The following is a 6,226-nucleotide window of genomic DNA, read 5'->3' on the forward strand; positions in this document are numbered from 1 at the left end:
GGGAGCCTGATGTGGCTGCGCTGTTGCTTTAAGCCAGCAGCTGGATGCAGCTGTGACTGCTAGTAACCCTCACCGCACGCCTTACCCAGGGCTTTTATGCATTTTCCAGCGGTTCCAGAGCCGTTTGGCGGCAGCGTGCGGAGGAAATGGGACTCACGCTGGCTAGCAGGGAAGGGAGGGGAAAGAGAAAACATTTCCCCTCCCCAAGGCGCAGGGTGAGCCCGCCGCCGCGGCTAACGCAGCGGGCACGGCGGCGGGGCGGCGGAGGGGGGAGCAGACGGCTCGTCAGGCTGCCTCGGCGGCCCGCTGCGAGCGGCCTCATGGTTAAAGGCAGCGAGCCGGAGGCCCTGGCTCGTCTCTGCCGGGCCAGCGGGCCCCTACAGAAAGTGCTGCCCTGAGTTTGCCTCCGTTTCCCCCCTCTCCTCTCTAAACTCAGCCCTGCGCAGCAACCCCTGGGAGACGGGGGAAGCCGGGAGGGATGGGAGCATCCCGAGGCGGACCCAGCCCCAGCCCCAGCCGGGAGAAGGGCTCTTGGTCCGCTCGGGGAAGGACCTTGACCTGCCGTCAGCGGGGACTGGGCTTTCGCCCAGGGCTGATGCTTGCGGGCTGCAGCAAGGGTTGGTCCCGGTGCCACGGTGGGAGCACAAGGGGCTTCAAGAGAGATGAAAACCAGGCTTTAGAGTCCAACCAAGCCCATGAAAACCAGGCTTTAGAGTCAAAATCTGACGCTGTGTCGGGACAGTCCGGGAAGGGCTGAGCAAGGCTCTGGGCTCAGCAACATCATACATTGCGCTCGGGTCCCTGGAAGTGCTGCTGCTCTGGGGCTGGCACAGCCCCAGAACTCCAGAGCTGAAAGACGATGTGTTTTCCGTTGGGCAGGAGAGCGCTTACAACTTTTCTCATGAGTCAGATGGAAAGGCCGGCTCAGGAGTCACCTGAGCACCAACGGCTGGCTGCCCACACGGCCCCTCTCCAGCCCAAGTGGAAAAACATACAGACATGGCAGAGCACACTTCTGCAGAGACCCAGAGCTCCCGGCTGCCCCCCCCCCCCGGCCCTACAGATGCAGATAGCTCACACTACCCTTATTTGGCAAAGAGGTTTAGAAGGGAGACACCAGTGGATCAGGCATCCCTGGCCATCCAGCATGCAGGGTCTGTTCTCCGCTAATCATCTCTACTCCTGTTGCTTCTTAGCACCTTATCCTTTGTGCCAAAACCTGGGTTCTGCTAGATCTGCTGTGGGATCAGTCTGCAACAAAGGCCACCTACAGATGGATAAGAGAAGAGTGGTAAAAAGAGGGCATATAGGGCATGACTTTTTCCACTGCTAAAATATCCCTGCTTCTTGGACGGGGCTACTGATCTAAAATCACTGCAGAGCTCCCTATCTCTGCGAGTACAAGACCRAAGGCCAGCATCCACCACATACGGTCTTTCCTCCATCCTGACCTCTCCAGGTGGGCTCCCACCTGAGCAGGGGATGGGACTGGCTGAAGGGCTTGCCTTGCATGGGAACAGCTCCCCCCAGGCCATCCCGGGCACTTTCTGAGMGAGCAGCTGGCAGGCCAGTGCAGCTCTTTGAAGAGGTAGCAATAGCAATTTGTTAGCCTGGGAGTATTTTAGCCATGCAAGAGCCCTCAGGAGAGGAGAACAGAGACGGCACACCCAGCCGCATTCCTGAGGTTTGGTTTCCATGGTGGGATATTCACCCGACAGTGAAGTCATGCTGTGGGCTGAGATGGCCACTGAGTTAATGCATGAATCCATGTCCTTCCCTAATTCACAGCAGGCTATGGCCACAGCTACTTGCCTTCTCTCATACCAAAATTGCTGCTGCTGCTGCACTGACTTGGCTTCAGCATTTCTAGCAACAAGAGGCATCTTGGTGCAGGGAGGCTCCAGACACCACCACAGGTTTAATTACTGCCCTGCTGCACAGTGCAGGGACAAACTGATGGCTCCCATAGGTTCTGCCCACCCATTTCTATCATSAAACTGTGCTCCCCAAAACATCCTACTTAAAAGGCTTCCATGTCATCCTCAAGCTGCCCCTGGTGGTAACAGGTCAGAAACATGGCAGCACTACAGTAAGAAGTTGCTCCAAAGAGCCAAAGCCTAGAAGATCTGTCCAACATTCGGAAGAGATGGGGAAGAAAGGAGAGTCGGAAAAGTCTGGAAAAGCCAGTTGGAAAGCACTGGACCGCATGGGCCCTGGGGCAAGGTGGCAGAGACACACCCCAGCAGCAGCAGGTTGCAGTGCCAATGCCAGGCACATGACTGTGGGGCTTGGCAAAATGGGGTTTGGTCCCATGGACCAATGAAACAGAAGTGTGGTGAAAGAACTGGCCCCGGGAGGTCAGCCGATAAGCTGATAAGATTATTCCCAGCCTATGAAGCGATTTTCTGCAGATCTGGAGGAACAGGCTGGGCTGCCCAGAGCTCCAGAGCAATCAACCACACTCCCCCTTCGCTCAGCTGTTAAGACCCCGCGCTTTTGGGCAGTGGTTATTCACGCTAGAATGAAATGCCTTAGCACGAGTCTTCAGCAAAGATCAACTTCTTTGCAGTTCAGTCAACTAAAACGCCATAAAAATGCAAATCCCCTTGGGACACGTTTCCTTATTAAGAACCACTGAAGTACTTTCCACCCACATTTTCTCTTCACTGTTCCCAGCCTCCCACCTGTTCCAACCCCAAAGGCCACAAACCCCAGGATGATGTAAGCAAAAAATCAAGGGGTCCTCTTCTCTTGTCATGAGTGGATGGTACCTGTGCACACTGGCTTCTCTCCTGAATGTGCATTGCACTGGGAAGGAGAGCACAGTGCCTCTGGGAGTCATAAGGGAAACAGTTCAGCCACAGACAAGTTAGGAGGAACCCCTCCAGCTCCAGGCACCCTCTGGGAACAGGGTTGTTTGCACGGGTCACTGAGGCTCAGCCTCCGACGGTCACACTGCTAAGTCAGAAAAGTTTGCTGGGTTTTGCAGCTTAGGGTCAACAACTGATTCCTCCATCCCCAAGGCTCGTGCTGTCACCCTCTGCTCCTTCCCTGTAAACTCCAGCCAGCTCAGCTTCTGCCTCTTCTGCTCCCTGGTATTAGAGTGAAACAGCAGCGCACACCGGGTGCCCCAGGCAGCAGAGGGTTGAGGCCATTGCTGGGAACTAACAGGCTTCCACAGCTGGGAACAGCCCATAGCACATACCACGCTGATTATTTTTTGTTTCAAAGTGGCAACTTCCCATTGAAACTTTCCCCAGTTAAATGAAGAGTTAAATAAGGCAAAGCCTAAACAAAACTTTTCATTTCCAGCCCAATATTGCATTTCAGATTGACCCAGATCTTCACGTGTAYGCTTGTGCTCAGTCTTAACCAGAAAACCCATCCTGCTTCTCATCTCACACATATTCAAACCCACAGGTCCTAGCTGGGATGTCATCAAGAAGCCAAGCTTCCTTTAGGGGCAGGCGTTGAGCTAACAGCAATGACCCGTGCTCCAAGAGAAGACAAGCCACATCCGGGGCCTCCCATAGCAAGTGAAACCCCCAGGGAACAGCAGTGATGCCGAGGACGTATAAGCGGCTGGCATAGCCTACCGGCAGCCTGAGCRTGCATCAGCCAGGCTGGGAAGCACATAGCCAAACTGAGTCTGAKTTACAGCCCAACAGAAACAGCCGATCCTGGATTGCCTTCACCAGACGGGACCAGCATCAGCCCTRCAAGCTGGTTCACGGGGCAGCGAAGGCCAGCACAAGGCAGCTTCAAGTTTTGGGTACCCCACAGCGCTCTGTGGGGCTCTCCTAGCCCTTCCCCAAGCACCATTTCAATTTAACACTCAGAGCCACATGAAAGTTAAATGACTTATCTCAATGGCAGACAGATTCAGAACCCTCCATCCTCCCTCATTCCCATCCCRTTTCCTACACAGGCATCTAGATCCAAAGCCAGGACCCCCTCCGCCTCTGGAAACGCAGATTCTCAGTCTCTCATTTCTAGGGCCTTTCTGCTTCCACTCAATACTCATGATATTCATTTCGCAGCTTTTTCCTCGGGCACTGACTCCTCCTGTAACACCGCTCTGTTTCTCTCCTCCAAGCTGGCTCCCAGATCCCCCCTCCAGCCCTGGTGACTCATGCAAAATACACACTGAGTCCTTTCAGGAGCGCTCAGCTCTGAACACTACCCCAGTCTTCACAGCTAAGACACCCTGGGGAATTATAGTGCGCGGCTCAAGCTAAGCCCTCCCCAACGCTTCTTCTCAAGCAATAGGACAACTCCCCCACCTTCCTCTCCCATTTGCAGGGCAGGATCCTGTCCAAGAGGAGACATCAGCGCCTTTGCAAAGAGAGCGGCTTTTAGAGCAAAGAAGTCAAAGCCCTTCCTGGTGCGCTCTGGGCCAGGGTGAGATGCAAGAAAGTCAATCAGCTCATACAAACTCACAGCCCAGGTGCCTTTGAGCGAAGTCCAGAAGTCTAAAACAAATAAATACATATATTTGAAAGGAAAAAGGATCACAAGCTCCTAATGGGACAATTCTTGGCTCCGAGACACAAAACCTGCCAGGATCCTTTTCCTCTCTTCCACCTTCACCAAACTTTCTCTCTGATCCTTCTAGACAGCAGGGCTCTGTCCAGTGTTCAGGAGAAGGGGGATTAAGAACAGACTCTTCTGTTCCCTGGCTCCCGGCTGGCAGAGGGGTGGGTACTTCCCATACAAACTACTCCTTCACCACAAAACACTGAAATGCTACATCTGAAGAGCTGCTGAAAAATYAGCTGGTGGAATGGGTTCTTCAGGGCCAAGCCCATGTGGAGAGGGGGACACAGACATGCTGACTGCAAGAGAGCACCATCTTTTGCTCAAACCCCAAGCCCCACTCTCACAGCAGCATCTGGAGCTCCCAAACAGCCAGCCTGGATCCCACATCTCTTCCCCTTTCCAGGACTGCTAGAGTGAGATGCTGGAGTAGGGAAAAGTCCATGTGTGATACTGCAGGAGAGGCTGGGGCTCTGGGGCACAGGGCTTTACACACTTGCTACAGTCTAACTCAAGKGCTTTTTGGCTGTCACAGTCTCTCCAAGCAAGGTTTATGCACCCCAAAGGGCACAAACCAAAAGATGAACTCTTTCCCGCTGCGTCATCATGCTCACAGACATGCAAAAATACCAGCAAGAGGCAAACCTAGGGGAAAACCCYGTGCACAAGGTTGAGTATTTCCTATCTCTAAAATATCTGTTTTTTCTCAAAACATTTTTCAGTTTGCCAAAATTTCCAAACAACCTGAAAAAAGTCACATCAACTCTTCTACAGTAGAGGCAGACGCAAATCACAAGATAGACCAACTAGAACGGCTGATCCTCATACAGTAGGCAGCATTGCAGGTTCATCAACCATCCTGAAACTGCACTGATTTACACTTACAGAGCACATGGCCCAAATCAAACCCTGCTCTGGGCTAGTGAACAGGTCTCAAAGAAAGAGGGAAAACCTACAAACCTGTTTTAAATAACCACAACAAGCAGAAAAGCTGGCTTAGAGGGGAGTCCCTATTCAGACTCCGTTGGTCTGTAACGACTCTCTGATAAGTCTCAGCTTTCTGCTTTCTCTCAGGCAACTTTCTTTTCAGGGGAGAATAAAAAGATCCTGCATAGGACATGGGTTTGTTTGTTCACTTCAACAAAAGGGACAAGAAAGGAGAAATCTGGAAATGTCTGCCCGAGGAATTTGGTGTCTGAAGAGCTGAGATGTACATCACAACCACCCTCCCCTCAAGGTGTTTTCCAAGTTTCGGTAATAATTGGAAGTTTCTCTTCAGCTCATATCTCCAGTGAAACTGCCACAATAAAGCGATATTTGCAGTTTACAGACCCATAAACAAAGCTGAAGGTGGTTTTGCAATGTGTACTTAACTGGGAAAGATCACCCAGAAGACACTATTCCTGGCCAGAAAGTCAAGCTGCTGGTGCATGGAGAACCCTGCTAGCAAATACCAGCCAGAGACCCCTGGGACTGGTGGAAGTGGTCTGTGAGCACCAAGTGAAAGGGAGCACCGCAGCTCTTCACCAACACCCTGCACACCACAACGGTGAACGTGAGGAAAAGCAGAGCCCATGTGGCCGAGCTGCCTCAGAGTAGAGAGCAAGTGCTGCTCTGTCAGTCTCAGAAGGAAATAAAGCCCAGCAAAACTTTTCCCTACTAGGCTGCCCTTGGCTGTCCCTCAACCATG

This window comes from Rhea americana, unplaced genomic scaffold, assembly GCF_003343005.1.
Source record: "Rhea americana isolate MKP2758 unplaced genomic scaffold, rheAme1 scaffold_96, whole genome shotgun sequence".
In the NCBI taxonomy this organism is placed as follows: Eukaryota; Metazoa; Chordata; class Aves; order Rheiformes; family Rheidae; genus Rhea; species Rhea americana.